An 18,340-nucleotide genomic window follows, 5' to 3' on the forward strand; every position below is an offset into this window, starting at 1 on the left:
CTTACTGACTTGTGATCTCCCACTGGTTTGTTTTCAAACCAATACACCCACCTTTCATGTGACAGTATCCTTTCCTTTATTTTTTACTAGAACGTGGTCAATTTAGTATGAACCAAGTATTTTCCTTTAATGTGATATTCTCAACAAAACTCAAAACCCTTTTTTGCCCTGTAAGTGTTGGAGACAGGAGAGACAATTTGACAAAAAGCATAGAAATCCCAGTTATTTTCCTTTTAATTTGACTAATGCATATACCAGAGGACAAAACAGAATATGAAATCATACAAAGGGTAACAAAGTAAAAGAAACCCTGCATACTTTCACATACTTAAAAATTGCAACCAATAAGTAGCTAAGAGGAATTAGGTCCCTGATTATCTTTGATTATCTGAGCCCAAATAATTTGCTCCAGACCAGACTACACACACAATATGGTTTCCAGATTAACACCCTCATTTACGGACTTTCCTTTCAAATTAAAAGTAAGAAACACTAGAGCGAACCATACAAAATACACTACTGTACATCATAAGTTCAAAAAAGGAAAAGCAGAAAAAAGAAAGATAAAAACCCACAGTTTTGAAGGAAGAAGCTTCATTAAAAATTATTTTGTAACATTTTAGTCAAAAACAAAGAATTGCTATATTTGATAATAATCCCTCTGTAGTTCATAGAATTAACATTTCTCATACCCTCCTTCACCTCCCCCTTTTCTGGAGATTTTGATCCTGTTCTCCCTTTCTTCTTTTTCCACTTTCACTGAAGGTATGTATTTATCAGAACTCAAATCTCTCATAACTCCATCCTCTATTCAAAGTCAATCCAATGGTCCTATCCCTCCCTGGTATCTGCTTCCATGTACCACCAGATTTCTTCTATACAAAATTTATTTTTCCAATAAATGTCTTCCCTGTTCAAGGTCCTGTTCATATTAACTAAGTACCAGTAAGGGAAGTGGAAGATATGTATCAGAAATAGTGTGCCTGGCAGGACTAGGGCAGTGATCATCTCCCTGTTCTTTGGCACTGGTGAGGCCATACCTTGAATACTGTGTTCAGTTTTGGGCCCCTCAAAACAGGAAGGACATCGAGGTCTTAAGAGTATGTCCAGAGAAGGGCACTGAAGCTGGTGAAGTGTCTGGAGAGTAAGTCATATGAGGAGCAACTGAGGGAGCTGGGGTTGTTTATTCTGGAGAAGGGGAGGCTCAGGGGAGACCTTATCATTCTCTACAACTACCTGAAAGGATGCTGATATCTCAGCTGTTGCATTATTTTGTTGGTAATTTCTGATATTTTATTATATTTCCCAACACTGCTTAGTGCCACAATAAAATGAAAGATGTGATCCAAATTAAATAAGCATTTATCATATGGCTTCAAGTTTTGCATAGCTATTGTATAGGTATTGTTCTGTCTCTGCCAGTAATTAGGAATGAGATGTTCAACAGATTTTCTACAGGCATATATTTGAAATTATAACAGTAGTTATGCAATCTTAACCTCCCCTGGCACAACTTAAGGACATTTCCTCTTGTCCTATCCCTTGTTACTTGGGAGAAGAGGCCAATCCCCACCTTTCTACAACCTCCTTTCAGGTAGTTGCAGAGAGCAATAAGGTCTCCCCTCAGCCTCCTCCAAACTAAACAACCCCACCTCCCTCAGCTGTTTCTCATATGACTTACTCTCTAGACCTTTCACCAGTTTTTGTTGCCCTTCTCTAGACTTGTTCCAGCACCTCAATGACCTTCTTGAAGTGAGGGGCCCAGAACTAGACACAGTACTCAAGGTGCAGTCTCACTAGTGCCCAGTACAGGGGAAGAATCACTTCCTTAGTCCTGCTGGCCACACTATTCCTGATACAGGCCAGGATGTCATTGGCCTTCCTGGCCACCTGGGCACACGCTGGCTCATGTTCAGTTGGCTGTCAACCAGCACCCCTGGGTCCTTTTCAGCCAAATGTTGCACAAACTTCACTTCTAAACTTTACGATAAATTCTTGCTGGTAGGCATCAAGAAATACACAAGTATATGCTGATTTTGAGGTGTCATGTAACTGACCTAAACTGCATTCATTCTTTTTGGTTTTGTGCTGTGATCAAATGGCATTAATACATATCTGTTTTCCACTCAAAATTGAATTTTAGAAATAGGTTTCCTGAGTGTCATGTTAAGTAGAATCAGAAAACACCTATATCTAGAATGTGTGCCAGGAAGTAATTTTAACTGAAAATAAGACTGAAATGTTATTTAGATTACTAATAAATATTTCAGATCCTGCTTACGACTGCTTCATTTTCAGTAATAATGTTAAATATAGTTGAGATTCCTATATAATACTGAAGAGAATAAATTCCTAACCAGTTTCAATACATACTACTAAAACCAGAATCCATGGCCACAATAAAAAACTTGCCTTTCTTAAAAAAAAACCCAAAAAAAACCCCCAAAAAAACAAACAAAAAAAAAAACCCAAAAACAAAAACATGTGGCTGGTACAGATTTCTTTAGGGTTTTTTTTTAAAACAGATGATAGGAAGACTGAAAACACACTACCTAATGCCTCCTGATACACATCCTTTTCCTCCCTTTCTACACAACTTTTGCTAATAACAAGTCAGAATTTCCCCTGTTCCAATTTGTGTCCATTGCCTCTTGTCCTTTCACTGTGCACCTCCCAGAAGAGTCTGTCTCCTCCTCTACATATTCCCATTAGGTAGTTGAAAGGAAGCAATAAGGTCTTTCTATGCCTTCTCTTTCCTAGGCTGAACAAATCCAATTCTCTCAGCCTCTCCTCATGTCACATGCTTCAGACCCAGACTTGCTCCAATCTCTCTCTGACTGTCATGTACTGGGAGCCCAAGACTTGACACAGGATTCCAGATGTGATTTCATCAGCATGGAATAGAGGGGAAGGATCACTTCCCTGGATCTGCTGGCTGCACTCTTGCTAATACAGCCAAGGATGCTTTTTGCTGCCTTTGTCTCAAGGGCATGTTTTTCTGGCTCCTGTACAACTTCTTACCCACCAGCACCCCCAGATCCTTCCTTTTTTGCAAGGCTGCTTTCTAGCCAGTTGGCTCCTAGCCCATACCAGTACATGGGGCTATTTCAGCCCAGATATAGGACTTGGCATTTCCCTTTGTTGAACTCCATGGCATTCTGATCAGCCTATTTCTCCAGCCTGTTGGGGACCCTCTGAACAACAGCCCTGCTCTCTAGGATACTGACCACTCACACCAATTTACTGTCACCCACAAACTTGCCAAGGGTGCACTCCATCCTACTGTCCAGGTTACTAAAGAAGGCATTAAACACTATCAGCCCCAGTATCAATCCCTGAGGGACAACACTTCTATCCAGTTCCCAGCTAGACTTTGTATCACTACTCAACACCTTTTGAGCCTGGCAGGCCAAGACGGTTTTCCCGCCCACCTTATTGTCCACTTATCCAATCAATATCTCACCAATTTGGCCATAAGGTTACCATGAGATGCCATGTCAAAGGCTAAAGTAAAAGGTGTGACATCTACTGTTCTCCTCTTGGACACACACACAGTCAGCTCATTGCAGAAAGCTATTAGGTTGGTCAGGCACTATTTTGCCTTGGTAAATCCTCACTGGCTGTTCCCAAACACCTTCTTGTCCTTTATGTGTCTGGAAACAGTTTACAAGAAGGTTTCCTTCATAACCTACCCATGGACTGAGGTTAGACTGACAAACCTGTAGTTCTCCAGTTCCTCATCCTCATTCTCCTTGAAGATGAGCATAACATTTGCCTTTTTCCATACTTTTAAGACCTAGTCACACTTTTAATTATTTTGATATTGAAATACAAACAGATCTCAGGAGCTCCTGATAAGGCTTGATCAAACCAGTTGGGTAGTGAAGCATCCCTTGACCAGGAGCTCTTGTATGGTAAAGGTGGGAACAACACTGATCATATCAGGAACATCAGTTGCCTGACCAAGGTGGGGAACAAGGGATAATCAGTTAGCCCCCGACAGCCTTGGAAAACTATTTACCTGAATAAGTGAAATAGTACCATTGTTACATTGTTATATTTTTGAAAAAATGTCCAGTAGTTACCAACTTGGGTTATGTCCAGGATGGAAACTTACTGATGACTAAAGAAAATCATCTTGTGACCCTATAAAGACCCTTTGAGCTCTTCTGGACTGCAGTGGGCTGTGTCAGCACCTCCCTCTGAGTGGGATGCCTCTCGGAGCTCATGAACCCTCAAGTTTGCAATACTTCAAAGACCATTGCTGATAATGAGGCTTAGCATGATTCCCCCTCCCCACACACACACTCCTCAAGGTGCAACTCTTGCTCATTGAGAACACAAAGGGATTTGGCATATTTCACTGAACTCAAGGGGAGTTTTTAACAGGTACCTTTGCACATATAGATGCATACATCTGTCTGAGTGCATGTGAATTGATTATGGTATAAATGTTGCTATCTCAAATCTGTGATTAAGTCATTGTTGTAATTGTAGTAGACCCTATTGACTCACTTCATAAATGTTAAATTAGTCCATGATTAAGTGCTGCTAAGCCCTTTTGCACTCTGTCATGGTTTCAGCTGGGACAGAGTTAATTTCTTCTCAGTAACCATTACAGTGCTGGGTTTTGGATTCAGAATGAGAATGGTGTTGATAACACACTGATGTTTTGGTTTTTGCTAAGTTGTGTTTATCCTAAGTCAAGGAGTTTTATCTTGTCTCATGCTCTGCCAGTGAGGAGGTTTCCAAAAGAAACTGGGAGGGAGCACAGACAGGACAGGTGACCCAAACTGACCAAGGGGATATTCCACATCATAGAACATCGTGCCCAGTATATAAACTGGGAGGAGTCACCCTGAAGGGTGGCCGATTTGGGTTCAGGAAGGGGGGTCTGGCATCTGTCAGTGGGTGGTGAGCAATTGCATTGTGCATCACTTGTTTGTTGCCTTTTTATTAGTAGTATTATTATTTATTATTATTATTGTATTTTACTTTATTATCAATTATTAAACTGTCCTTATCTCAACATACAAGTTTTACTTCTGCTTCTCCTCCCCATTCCACTGGGTTGGGGGGAGGGTCAAGCAATCATCTGAACGGTTTCCTAATTTCCACCATTTATTTTGGTTTTATGTCATAAAATAAAGCTTTATGACATGCAAGGCATTATTTTAGATGAATTTCTATCACTAGCTCTCTATCGAGGGCATATGAAGTAATGAAATAGCCTCATTACATTTAACAAAATGTGGTTTAATACAAAACAAGATTTATACGGCAAGATTTTTGTAGGGAGGTGACACCCTGCTTCCTGATACCTTGCCTCTTGACCAATATCAGCAGCACAGGCAGGATGCTGCCCACATTCTTAATATAAAGTATGATTCTCTCAAATCACACTACCATTGGTGTGTAGAAGCCCAGAAGATAAGGAGCTAATGTGTACGTCTCAAACACTGATAGCCATGGAGCCAAACAAGGATTGTTGCGTAAGAGCATGCTGTGCAAATGGGCAAAAAAGAGCAGGATGTGGCTGGAAAAGGGGCCATGCAGAGGTAGGGCAGCACTTTCCTAGAACAAACAATCTTGTTCTGGCTCCTGGAGATAAGTACAACACAGTCCAGAGCAAGGGCAGGAATGAGGTCAAGTAATGGGCAAGACCAGTAGAGGGGGAATGAGACCACCAAAGCCCCCCAAAGCCCCCCAAAGCCCCCTGAACCATTTCCAGAAAGGTCTAGAAGAACAAACTGCATATGACAAGTAATTTGCATAGAAAGAGAGGAACTTATCTCCAGTGTGGGGAAAACTTATCTATAAAAAGGTACCCCCACAAATCCTGTGTGGCATCTCCCCAGGACCCTGGACACCCTGTCAGCCAGATCGATGCTGGACCCAGGACTGGTGATCTCCTTTCCTCTCCTATCTGACCTCTTTATTTCTCTCCATCTTCCCTCTTTTATTTTTTATTTCTCTTGCTACTAGGAGATAAGGGACTAACTTATACCAATTTCCATGCCAAGTTTATAATTTACTAATAAAACTTTGTGAGTTTTTTCAGACCTTCTGACATTTGCCATTCCTTTTCGACCATGGGCATCTACAAATCTTGGGTGTTCCCTTCATTTTAAGAGCGGAACACGACATGGTGGAGTCAAGGGGAGGCACAAATTTTGCCCACACTCAAAAGGCAATTGCACGATTGGCAGTTGCTGTCAGATGACCCAGCCATCAAGTGTACCTGGCAGTCCACCAGGGTCATGACACCGCTTATGATCCTATGTTTGCTAATGGTGATTGCACCATATGGGCTCATCATTCCTCATCTTTCTTACTACTTCAATAAAGCTTTGTTTTATAACATGTTGTCAGACTCCATTAGTGTTCAGACCACAAGGGGTTGCACAGGTTGCTTTTGTGAAGAAAGATCAGGGGCTGCCCTTGTGCCTAACAAAGGTGGTTCCAGCAAGATTCATAATGAACTCGCCACTGGCCAAAGTTGAACCAATCAGCAAAGCTGGTAGCACCTCTGTGATAGCATATTTAAGAAAGGGCAAAATCACTGCACAGCAGAGTGAGAAATAAAGGGGGGGGCGGGAATGTGAGAAACAACTCCACAGACACCAAGGTCAGTGAAAGTAGAGGGGAAGAAGGTGCACCAGAGCAGAGATACCCCTGCAGCCTGTGGCAAAGACGACACTGGAACAGGTGGATATGCCCCAAAGAACACTGGAGCTTATGGAAGATCCCATGCTGGAGCAGGCTCTTGGCAGGAACTGTGGCCCAGGGAGAGGAGTCCATGCAAAAGCATGTTTTATTTCTCTGTCTCATTCCATGTCCATAGCACCTACCTGCCCACATATTTTCTACCTTTTTCACACCTTTAACACAAAGGATTTTGAAAGGTAAAACATACACTGACAGACTGGTATGACAGAGTAAATTTGTCCGTAGGTAACTTTTATACAAATCTTCCCAAGAATTTCACAAACCTTTTTGAAAAAGGCTAGAGTTTGATTTAAAATAGTCAATTTTATTGTGTTTAGCAAATAAAATTTTTTTAAAAATCAATATAGGATTTTATATCAATATTCATCTTTAAAAAAGTTTTAAAAATTGCCTCAGAATATTTGTTAGCTGAACCAAGAGAAGACAACAGAAAAAAATAAAAACAATGAAACACTGACTGCAGCAACTGACCATCTATATTTTGGTACATAAAAATTGTCTAAATGAGTTTAGCAAACTTCACATAGACACAAGAATCTCTACAGTAGACAGTTATGGAATAACCTGTTATGGGGAGATCTCTAACTCCATTAGTTTGACTTATACCCCAAAGTAAAATAATTTTGATTCCTTCCAAAACATTTGTTTACTTGTTTAGCTGGTGACTTTTAAGAAATCCTACAATTAATTAATTTACAAGAGAAGTTGAAATTTACAAATCGCCTTAAGCATGCATTAAATTTCTTATGTAATGCTCCATTTATTGATTCTTTATTTTCTGTTTTATCTCATAGTACTATGCTAGAAAAAAGAAAAAAGGAAATTAGAAAAAAAAATTCCCACCCACACCAAAACCTGACAGCCACTCTCATTCTAAAGAGCTTTATTAGTTTTGGTGTCAGAAGCATTCTGAAGCACCTTTATTTTACACGAGACTTCCTATTTTTGAGGGACAAAAACTTCCTTAAATTCAAACGAGTTTATTATTAAAAGAAAACCATTACAACTGTTTGTACTCTTGCTTTATTATTACACCTGATGTGTTGATCTTAAAAATTCAATCTGCTACTGTTGCTAGGAGTCAGTTGCTGTGCAACCTAAAAGGTATGTGGTGCTTTCAGGTTAAGAAGCACTAATAAATCTATAGCCCTCCTCATGAATTTCTGACAAATTTGCTTAAAGAGCTTAAAAGTCTTCTCAAATAGCCACCACAAACCAACAGATATCTTTAATAAAACGGTTACACTAACAGATTTTAACAATTGCACTGGGTTTTGGCTGGGATAGAATTAATTTTCTTCACAGTAGCTTGTATGGTTCTGTGTTTTGGATTTGTGATTTAAAACAGCGTTGATAAAACATCCATGTTTCAGCTATTGATGAAAAGTGCTTATGCAGCATCAAGGTCTTTTCTGTTTCTCATACTGCCCTGCCAGCAAGTAGACTGGGAATGCTCAAGGAGTTGGGATGGGACACAGCTGGGACAGCTTATCCCAATTGACCAAAATAATAATATATACCATATGACATCACACTCGTCAATAAAAGCTTCATATTGACTCCAAGTTGTTTTTGCCAAACTGTGTTTTTCTGGTTTTATTCATTATTTTCAATCTTAAAGATTCTGCAGGCCAAATTAGATACCTAAAAATACCTCTACAGGATCAGTGTTTTCAATAATATTTTTGCAAATCCACAGAAGAAGGGTGAAGAAATGGCTAAGAAGCAAACAATATGGCTTTTCTCCTACAAATTGTTCTAAAGTAGCATGATTGATGACATCTATAGGAAATAGGAAACCTGGCTTATGCCTTTTGCTCACCAATTGTATCCATATTACAACAGAGCGTATAAAGTGTGGATGTTTGCTGACTGGCCAGATGTTTATTGCCAAATGAAATATATAAAACCTGAGAACTGACTGCAATTTCTTCAATAGTAGCATAAATTTAGTCTTACCTTTCCCCAGATAATTATTCTGATGAAATCTGTGTTATTGAAACCTCTACCTCTCTTTCAAATAAGATGGAGGGCACTATCACAGAAACTATATCTTTAGGAACACAAGAATAAAAGCAAGTCTTGAAAGTTATCAAAAAGGCTGAGATAACTAGTCTATACAATACCCAGTTTGTCCATCTCAAAACATTTAATACTACTCGGTCATGGTTTTCTACATGGACCTCAAAAAAGAATAACAAAATGAAGACTCCTTTGAAAGCAAAAAGTCAGGGGGGAAGGGGGGGAAGAAGAGAAAATTTCTTCCTAAGAGAGCATTCATGAATGAGAACTGCTTTTGTAACTGGTATTCTGTTTCTTCTCCTTAATTCATAAGCTTGCAGTGTTTTTTCTAAAGCAAATCACAGAATTAACTAGGTTGGAAAAGACCTTTGAGGTAAGTCCAACCTATGACCTAACACCACCTTATCAACTAAACCATGGCACTGAGTGACACATTCAGTCTTTTTTTAAACACCTCCAGGGATGGTGACTCCACCACTTCCCTGGGCAGCCCATTCCAGTGCCCAATCACTTTCAGTGAAGAATTTTTTCCTAATGTCTAGCCTAAACTTCCCCTGGCGCAGCTTAAGACTGTGTCTTCTCATTCTGTCAGTGGTTGCCTGGGAGAAGAGACTGACCCTCACCTAACTATGACCTCCTTTCAAGTAGTTGTAGAGAGTGATAAGGTCTCCCCTGAGCCTCCTTTTCTCCAGGCTAAACAACACCAGCTCCCTCAGCCGTTCCTCATAGGACTTGTGTTCCAGACCCTTCACCATCCTTGTTGCCCTTCTATGGACACTTTCGAGCATCTCAATGTCCTTCCTAAATTGAGGGGCCCAGAACTGGATATAGTACTCAAGGTGCAGCCTAATCAGTGCTGATTAAAGGGGAAGAATTACTCCCTGGTCCTGGTGGCCACATGTCTAAAAAAAAAAAAAAAACCACCTCAATCACCTGTATTTAAATGTATACATAGATACAAGTGTATAAAAAAAAAATATATTTTAAGATAGATACTAAAACCTCCCTGAAAATACTCCAATATTCCCTACTCCAATACTAAGTTTCAGTAAATCCCTGATTTTTAAATGGTTAATTTAATGTGGTAAAGGGTTATTACACCAAGAGATGTCAAGCCAGACACAGAAGCACTACTATATCACAAAGGAACGAGGCTTTAATATGTTCTGCAGAAACCTAAGCAGATATCAACCAAGCATACTTCTACATTATCTAAAAAAAAAAAAAAGAATTTAAAACTTCCTCAGATTCTCCAACTTGACAAAAAGGCAAATTTCTCAGTATGATTATTTTCACAATATGTTCAAAGATGTTTTAACTAATCTTCAGGTTTCTGGTGTGAAAAATAGATCCTGAACTGCTTAATAAGCGTTCTTTCTAGTCATTTGCTATTGGCTGAAGAAGTCTTCTTCAAAATAAATTTTAAATGTCAATTTTGTGTATATTGAGATGAAGCGGGTAACATTTACACCCCAAAAGAAAACAGATTAATAAAAGAGTAACTGTAGGCTATCTCTGCAGCTCAGCTGGATATACTTCAGAGATGTCTAATATACAGTGCTTCCTAGCCTTGACACACCCCCCTACCTCAAGTAAATTGAAACATTAAACCATGTGGAAGCAAAACATTTAGCAAGGAAAAGGAAAGAACAGTGGATAGGAAACAATTTAGCAAAAAGGAACCATACTGAAGAGATGAAACCAAGTACCAGCAGATAGAGAAAACAGAATTATATGTACATGAACAGAAAAAATGATCAGCAATCATAAAAAAGCAAAGTAGGACTAAAACATAAATTGCAAAAGCAAAGAAAATGTTGACCCAAAAAAGTTTTCAAGACTGGCATTTAGTTTAACTTATCTAGAAACAAAATCAACAAAATGGTGGACAAGGGAACTAGAGAGACATGTATTTAATGGATGGACCACTTGATGGAAAAGGAATTGGCTGGATGGTCACACTCAGAGTTGCAGTCAGTGGCTTGATGTCCAAGTGGATGTCAATGACAAGTGGCATTTCTCAGGGGTTTGTATTGGGACTGGTGCTGTTTAACATCTTTGTTAGCAACATGGACAGTGGGGTTGAGTGCACCCTCAGCAAGTTTGCTGATGACACCAAGCTGTGTGGTGCAGTCGATGTGCTGGAGGGAGAGGATGGCATCCAGAGGGACCTTGACAGGTTTGAGAGGTGGGTCTGTGCAAACCTCATGAAGTTCAACAAGGCCAAGTGCAAGATCCTGCACCTGAGTCGAGGCAATCCCAAGTACAAGTACAGTCTGGGCAAAGAATGGATTGCATGCAGCCCTGGGGAAAAGGATTTGGGGGTGTTGGTGGATGAGAGTCTCAATATGTCAGCAATGTGTGCTTGCAGCCCAGAAAGCCAACCATGTTCTGGGCTGCATCAAAAGAGGTGTGGCCAGCAGGGTGAGGGAGGTGATTTTCCCCCTCTACTCTGCTTTGGTGAGACCCCACCTGGAGTTGTGCATCCAGCTCGGGGGCCCCCAGCACAAGAAAGATGTGGATCTCTTGGAGCAAGTTCAGAGGAGGCCACAAAGATGATCAGAGGACTGAAGCACCTCTCCTACGAAGACAGGCTGAGACAGTTGGGTTTTGTTCAGCCAAGAGAAGAGAAGAGAAGGCTTTGGGGAGACCTTATAGCCCCTTTCAGTACCTAAAGGGGGGGCTACAGGAAGGCTGGAGAGGCACTTTTTACAAGGGCATGTAGTGATAGGACAAGGGGCAAGGGCTTTAAGCTGAAAGAGGGACAATTTAGATTGGATATTAGGAAGAAATTCTTTGCTGTGAGGGTGGTGAGACACTGAAGCATGCTGCCCAGGAAGCTGTGGATGCCCCATCCCTGGATGTGTTCAAGGCCAGGCTGGATGGGGCTCTGAGCAACCTGGTCCATTGGAAGGTGTCCCTGTACATGGCAGTGGGGTTTGAACTAGATAATCTTTAAGGTCCCTTCCAACCCAAACCATTCTAGGATTTTGGAAAATGTTCCAAGGCTGTTCTTTAGCTTCCCCCATTATCTGTATTCCATATATCCCTTTAAAAATACAGCATTTTGTCTTCCATTTCATGGGCTTGTATCTGCATGTTAGTAAACAGTAATTCTAAAAAAATGAATCATTATTTTCCTGATACAATATTACTTTATAGTTAGCTCAAAATTAGGTTTAATTCAAAACTATTCATAATGTGATAAAACAAAAAGGAATCAGTGAAGATAAAAATATCCTAGTTTTGTGCCCTGTAAATATGGTTGTAAGAGGCAATTAAATATTTCCTCGTGGCACTAAATGAGAGAGTAGAGTAAATTCAAGTAATGCAATTATAGAGGAAATACATATGGGATTTATGTGGCTAAGGGGTTGTGAAGAACTAGATAGTTACATGGTATCAGTGTTTTTCTTCTTTTAAAGTAATTTAAAAATAGGTTAAAACCCACAGTAGATATGTTCTCTCATTTTCCCATATAGAACTTTTATTAGGCAGCAGAAAGACACTATGCTCATAAGATAGTATGTATATTTGTTGTGAGAAGAGATGCACTTCCTAACAGTATAAGCTAGGGTTAATAGATTATGAAACTATTTTAAATCATCTACTGAGATAATACAACTTGATACAGAAACTTAATGACAAGAAACCATATGAATCAACAATATGGCATGGTAGGACCACCTTAATTAAGAAGGCATAGCCAGGTAGATGGCTTTTATTCCTTTCAAACTCTACATTCAACATTTCTTTAGCTCTTAGAAACAAATGTGTTTCTAAGAAAGTAAGACAAACACACAGCATTGTGTGTTCTAAATATGCACAACTCCTTTGAGTTTACTGAGAACTTAGTGGTTTCTATACTAGCAGGTTAAATTCTACAAGTAGCATGAGCTGAAGAATTAAAAAAGGCTCTGAATCACTGCATGAAAAATAATAAAATCAAATATTCCATGTAGAACAAATATGTTTTTAAAATACAATGAAAGTGTTAGTTGATGAGAAGAGAATGTTAGGAATTCAGAGGTACAGCCATAAAATGAAATTATAAAATTAAATTACACTTGCATCCAGACATGACAATTAATTGCACTGAAGAATCTTATATAGTACCAATTAGCCCTTCAACCTCTACTATTAACTACTAATCACACCTTCAAGACAATTTTAAAAGATCTCTAATGTGTGCTACAGGTAACAGGCTGATGAACAAGATACTTTGGAATGTTACAAGTACTGCAGCATGTCAGATAACTTCTAATAATAATTAAAAAAACAAACAAAAAAAAAAGATAAATACCCTTCATAATAAACAACCGCAGGGCAATTTACATAATTTTTTCCCCTTTGGAAATTATGTCTCTTCCCATATTATAAATTGCGAGGGAAGAAAGGCTGAGGAAGAGAAAGTGCTCGAGGCTTTTCTCTCTCCCTCTCCCCCCCCCCCATCCCCCCCATCCCCCCCATCCCCAATCAATAGCGAAGCCAAATGCAGCAGTCCCAGACTGGATGCTGCAAGGAGGGAGGAGGTAAAAGCTGGGGTGGAGGCGGGGGGAAGAAAGGGATAGAAAGGCAGAATTGCAAGCCTATACAAACAGTTACATTCACCTGAATCGTGGAAAGCTGTGGTGGTGTTCTTGCTGATGGTGGCTGTTGTAGGTGATGATTAGGAAGCAAATAGAAAGCAGTGGAAGAGCAGTTGTTGATGAGTAACAGTCACCAAGACTACGGTGACTATGGCGTTTGATTCACAAGGCAACAGTTGCTATAACTCACAAAAGAGAGAGAGCAAGCAAGAAAGAAGGAAGCAGTGGCCCAGCCGAAGAGACCCGGAAGAGGCAGGGCCTCCCGTATGACGGACAGCTTTTAGGGCCGGAGGGGAGGAGGGTCTGTTTCTTCCAGGAGGAAAGAAAAGAAGGTTGGTAGGAACGTATTAAAGCCCCCACCTCACCAAGGCCGTGCGAGGGCGCATTCTATCCCCAATAAGCAAAGTGGCACTAGTATCACAATGGACTATCCATGGATGTAAGATCATACTACATTGGAGTGGGCAAGGAGGGAAATTGTAGTGGTGGCTGATAGTTCAAATGGATAGCAACTGCCAGGCCGAAACACGAGTGGGAGGGAGAAGGAGGGAAGAGAGGGTGTGGTCATATCAGCATATCTATCTCCCGCGTAGATCATGCTCACCGACATCCTGACGTCACATCCGATTAGGGACTAAAATGAAGGGGGGGGGGGGTGCAGGCATCTCTGTTCAGTAGTTTGCTTTGCTTTTCCACCCTGTTTGCTTCCTGCTATTTGGAAGCAGTTTAGAGTGAACAGGAAGTTCTGCTTTGTCCTAACAGTTTATCACCATCTCCATTTCTTTTTCCATCAGAAAGTAACAGTGAAGAGATGCTGCCGGATGGGATATTGGTTGACTGCTGCCATTTAAATTAGGTGAGACTGTGGCAGCAGCTGTACTGCCCTTATTGGCAAAGCTGAACGTTCTCTGTAACTGCTGTATACACTTGGCCTGCTGGACTCAGCACATGCACAACCAGCATGTACATTACCAGCTGCCTTGTGCCAACCTTTCCCTTCAGCAATGTTTCTCATAGACCCCTATCCTTCCTCGCATATGCTTTTCCTTAGAATGCAACCTGCTTCACTTCTATTCCTTCCCTGAACACACTTCATTCTGCATGCTGCCACCAGGGCAATGCTCTTTAAATTCCCTTCCTCATCCTGTTTCCTCTTAATCTCCCATATCACCAATGATTCTCTGCACTTTGTAGTCATGGGGCTACAAGATATTGAGGAGGACTGCTTGTTTAAGGGATATAAGAGCTGTTGCATACTGGAGGCAATACACAATGTGAGAATTTACATAGCACCATAGCTATTTTTCTGCAATGCATCCACATCTAATGGTCACTATGATTCCATATGTCCCTGTAACCCCAATACTTGCAAACCTGCAGCTCTTTTGCTCATTTTGTAACCTGTAAAATTACTGTTGTATGCAGCCCATTATACCATCTACATAACCAGTAATATTTTGCTGTAATACATATATTGGTCATAGCCAGCATGGGCTCATGAGGGGAAAATCTTGCTTAAGTAACTTGATTTTCTTTTATGACAAGGTTGCACATCTAGTTGACCAAGGAAAACCAGTAGATGTGGTGGTTTTTTTGTAATTTTTTTTATTATTATTTTGGCAAAGCTTTTGATACTGTGTCTCACAGTATTCTTCTGGACAAAATGTCCAGCATACAGCTGGACAAGTCCATAATACATTGGGTGAACAATTGGCTGACAGGTTGGGTTCAAAGCATTATAGTAAATGTAAGGATTACATTGGGCTGGTAGCCAGTCACCAGTAGGGTTCCCCAGGGCTCAATTTTAGGGCCAGTACACTTTGATGTTTTTATAAATTATCTGGGCACAGGCATCAAATGTACATTAAGTAAGTTTGATGATGATGATGATGATACTAAATTAGGAAGAGCTGTGGATTCCTTTGAGGGTAGAGAGGCCTTACAGAGATCTGGAGAGACTAGAGAGCTGGTCAATCACCAACTCTATGGAATTTAACAAGAGCAAGTTTCAGATTCTGCACCTAGGATAGGGTAATCTTGGTTATATGTACAAACTGGGGGGGCTGGATGCTATACATGCAAATAGGAGGCTGGAGAGTAGCACCGTGGAAAAAGATCTGAGGGTTCAGCTTGATGTCAAGTTGAATATGAGTCAGCAGTGTGCCCTGGAAGCCAAAAGGGCCAACCATGTCCTGGGGTGCATCGGGCACAGCATCACCAGATGGTCGAGGGATGTGATTGTCCCACTCTGCACTGGTGGAGCACCACCTCAAGTACTGTGTGCAGTTTTGGGTGCTTCAATATAAGGACATCAAATTATTAGAGTGTGTCCAGAGGCAGGGGACTGATATGGTGAAAGATCTCAAGGACAAGACTTATGAGGAGCAGCTGAGGCCACTTGGCTTGTGGAGAGGAGAGAGGGAGAGGGCTGAAGGGAGACTTCATTGCAGTCTGCAACTTCCTCAAGAGGGGCAGTGAAGGGAGAGGTGCTGATGGATTGAGTCCAGAGAAAAACAAGAAAGCTGGTGAAGGGGCTGGAGCACAAGTCTTATGAGGAGCAGCTGAGGGAACTGGAGTTGTTTAACCTGGAGAAAAGGAGTCTGAGGGGAGACCTTATTGCTCTCTACCACTCCCTGAAAGGAGGTTGTAGTGAGGGGGGGATCAGTCTCTTCTCCCAGGTAACAAGTAGCAGGATGAGAGGAAATGGCCTCAAGTTGTGCCCGGGAAGATTTAAATTAGATATAAGGAATTTTTTTTTCACAGAAAGGATTGTAAAGCACTGAATCAGATTGCTCAGGGAAGTGGTGAAGTCACCATCCCTGGAAGTGTTCACAAAACATGTGGATATAGCACTTGAGGACATGGTTTAATGGTGAACATGGTGGTGGTGCTCAGTTGACAGTTGGACTCTATGATCTTAGAGGTCTTTCCCAACATTAACAATTCTATGATTCTATGGTAGAAATGGTATGAGGCTGCATCAGGGGAAGTTCAGATTGGACATTAGGAAAAGGTTCTTCACTGAGAGGGTGGTCTGTCACTGGAAGTGATCATGGCACCAAGCCTGTCAGAGTTCAAGGAGCTTCAGGATGCTCTTAGTCATATGATTTAGTTTTAGGTATTCCTGTAAGAAGCAGGGAGTTGGACTCAATGGTCCTTATGTCAACCAGCAGGAAATGGTCTTCCAAAGGGCTGCTGACTATCTGAATGAGCTGTATGTATTCTCTCACATAGCAGCCATTTTCAAAATCTGGCTGCACCAGTTTAACTGGCATTTGTTCAGTATCCACATAGATACAAAATGTATGTCATAATATTTAAGGTTGAAAGGGTTCTTAGCATAATTGCTGCTAAAAGCAAGACAGAATAATCTTTAATTAATTAATTTCTAAAGGTTGGCCACCAAATAATTTTTATCTCATAATAGCTGTGGCTAGCACAGGTTTTTCCTACAAGAATTCTTCTTGTGTTTTATAAATACAGATAAAGTTTGGATGTTATTGGAACAGTGTCCCAGAACTTGGACGGTGCAGGCCTGGCCAATCAGGCCTGGGGGAAGGCTTCTGACCGACCAATCTGGGTGACTTTTGAAAACTCTATATATATGATGAAATCAAAACAATAAAGATCATTCCTTCTTGCCACTGAGAACTGGTGCTTTCATTACTCTGCTAGCTGCTCAACAGCGACAAATAACTGTTGCCAGAACACTGTGACTGTAAGTCCACAGTAATGCTTTAGAACCATCTTACCCATGACAGTTAAGAAATCATTGACACCAGAAAGCACTTTATTACTATGAAGGTGACTGAGCACTCATACAAGTTGGCCAGAGTGGTTGCCTTGGAGATATCATGGTCCTGGTCAACCAGCTCTAGGTGGCCCTGCTTGAGCAGGGAAGTTGGACTTAGATGATCTCAACAGGTCCCTTCCAACCTCAACCATTCTGTGACTTGAAGGCTGTTTCTTCTTGATACTGTACTCTTATCTGTTCTGTCAAGCAATATTTACATGCTTACTTGTTTGGAAAGAAGAACAGGATAAGCTGTGGTATGAGCCTTAAAGTTGGGTCTTTATCTCAGTTGACTGGGCTGTCAATTTGTGTTCTCAAAGGAAGGAACTTGATGTGCCTATCTTTGAAGGAAAAAATCAAACCTGTTTCAGGTCTTGGCACAAATAAAATTAAATGGTTTAAGTTCTTTCCTTGACTCTACATATTTGTAGAATGTTTTAGAAACATCTTCAGCTTATGAATATATAATCAGCTGTTATATTGGTAGGAGGGTTGTAGCTGCCAGTGTTACAAGGAAATTATCAAATCAGTTTAAAGTTTTAATCTTTTCTTCTGTGTAGTTAATTTGCACAGATATCTATCCACTTAGATCCATCAGGGCCTAATAGGACTAATAGAAATTAAAATAAGAATAGGAAATTCTACCTCAAATAATTCCAAATATATAGATTTTTCTCTCAAAATATTTTTTTACATCATTCTCAAAGAAGGTATGTCTCTTAATTTTTTAAGAGATCATTCTTTTTTGTGAATTTTACAATTACTCATTTCTATTGTGGAAGTAGAAATGCTAAGGCCTGGGTGGGCCTCTTCAATCAACTCTCATCCTGTCTCATGGGCCTCTTGATTGAACTCTCACCCTGTCTCCTGAAACAATAATCACTGTGTAACCTTCATGATCAGTCTCTGTGTTAAAGAAAGCAGACTCTAAACCAGCCTTGAGCAGTTCTGTGGCCTTATGTATGTGACAGATATTAATAACTCACATTCTGTTATCTGTCTTTGGCACAGCATTTTTAAGTGTATAAAACTTGTATCTACTTTACATAGACAGAGTTCACATCAGCAGAGACTCTTTGTCTGTTGCTCCACACTCTCTCCAATAGCTTCTGTTCTGATCTGATGTAAAATTGTATTCCATTTTTTCCATTACAAATTTGAGGCACTAAGTCAGATTCACACATCATGCTTCCCCTGGGAGGACCGT

General features: G+C 40.5%; 1 protein-coding gene and 1 long non-coding RNA gene across 4 annotated transcripts in view; both read right to left on the minus strand.

Annotated features, from left to right (window-relative positions):
* LOC146425289 (transcription factor RFX3-like) overlaps positions 1–13,573 on the minus strand; it is a 156,851-nt gene extending 143,278 nt beyond the window's left edge. For all 3 annotated transcript variants that reach the window (XM_085041592.1, XM_085041590.1, XM_085041591.1), the window contains exon 1: positions 13,363–13,573. The gene's annotated coding sequence lies outside the window, so the exon portion shown is untranslated. The remainder of the gene's footprint in view (positions 1–13,362) is intronic.
* The window catches only part of LOC146425288 (uncharacterized), a 234,035-nt gene that overhangs the window by 173,307 nt on the left and 42,388 nt on the right, over positions 1–18,340 (minus strand). The gene's annotated exons all lie outside the window — the stretch shown is intronic.

Source organism: Lichenostomus cassidix, chromosome W (genome assembly GCF_008360975.1).
Source record: "Lichenostomus cassidix isolate B80296 chromosome W, HeHo_3.0, whole genome shotgun sequence".
Classification (NCBI taxonomy): Eukaryota; Metazoa; Chordata; class Aves; order Passeriformes; family Meliphagidae; genus Lichenostomus; species Lichenostomus cassidix.